Consider the following 1482-nt stretch of genomic DNA (forward strand, 5'->3'; position numbering starts at 1 on the left):
ATCCCTGTGTTATCAACACTGTTTTCAGCACAAATCCAAACCATAGCCCCATACCAGCTACTATGAAGAAAATTAACTCTATCCCAGCCAAAATCAGCACAATCTGTCACCTCTAGGTATTCTCACACAGCTGTCCCACGTGGTATGTGGTGACTGCTGCTCAAGAAATGAATTTTGGTTATTATTGTTTGCCTGGAACGGGGCTGATCCAGTCATTTCATTTAGCATGACTTTAAAATTTGCCATTTATTGCTGCGATGGCTAGCCGTGTGCATTGTGTCTGCTACCTTGCAGGTCAACTTTCACCACTGGTGCCTGGTGCACACGAGGTCCCTGCTGAGCAAGTGCTGGGGATGGTTTCTCTCTTTTGCATTGATTCATTGTAACTTTCAAAATTTTGGGTTTTAGCGAAGAAATCGTATTAGTGTTATTTAGATGAATAACTTAAATTTTTGTAATGGACATATTTACTTTGTATAAGGCTGCTATGGACTTGCAGAAATTAACTGGGGTAACGTTTCACAAAATACAAGAACCTGAGCTGTATTGGCCCTCTGTGTGCTCCCCATCATTTCATACTGAATTTGGTCTCAGTCTTCCTGGTCCTCTTGCCTTGTTATGTTATTTTATTATTATTTTTTTAATGTGGGTTCAAGAAACTTGCTCTCTTATTTCACGTTTATGGTAATTCTGGTATGTTAATGAAAATGCAGCTTCATTCACAATTTATGCTGTGGGTATAGAATTTTCCCTTACTGGAGGCATACAGGTCTGTTACATGCTTCTGGCAGGGCCATACATTTATACCTACTTTGCTGTTACCCAACAGGGGGGGAAAGGAAATATGAAGGATCAGCACATCATATGAGAAGTGGGCTTGGTTGATAAAGTGGCCTCTGCAGTGGGACGGCTGAGGTGCAGACACGTCCTGCTCCCTCTGCTTGGGAGCATTCATGTCTGGTGCAGGGGTGGACTGGGCCTCGGAGAGAGGTGGCATCTTCACCCTCACAGTCAGATTTGCCACAGCTGCTCTCTCTGAGCTCTCCACGTGTGACCTGTCTATAACTTATTTATTATGATTCCTTAAACTTACTCCAATTTGTCAAGTTTTATGTTTTTCTGCAAATACGAAGATGCTTAGAACTGAAGATGAGTACTTGACAGGAGTGTTAGTTAGCAGTATTCACTGTAGTCCTCTCCACAGCTGAGGCTTTCCAAAAGTTTTACAAGAAGCTGAGAGTTAAAAGCACCTGTAAGCAGTTTGCCTGGATTGCCCCTCCTTCTCCTTGATAGCCCCTCTTTCTCGTTGCTGCTTCACATTCATTATCCTTTGGAAGATCTGGATTCAATTTGTTCCTTTCTAGTCCTCTGGTGCCTTCTTAATTCCTACTGATGGTTTATAAGCCATTGAGTCAGTTTGAGTCATCTCATCTGGTATTATATTGATTACTTTAATCTCTTTCAAACGTTTCATTGCCATAT

This window comes from Fulmarus glacialis, unplaced genomic scaffold (assembly GCF_000690835.1).
Source record: "Fulmarus glacialis isolate BGI_N327 unplaced genomic scaffold, ASM69083v1 scaffold6226, whole genome shotgun sequence".
NCBI classification, from domain to species: Eukaryota; Metazoa; Chordata; class Aves; order Procellariiformes; family Procellariidae; genus Fulmarus; species Fulmarus glacialis.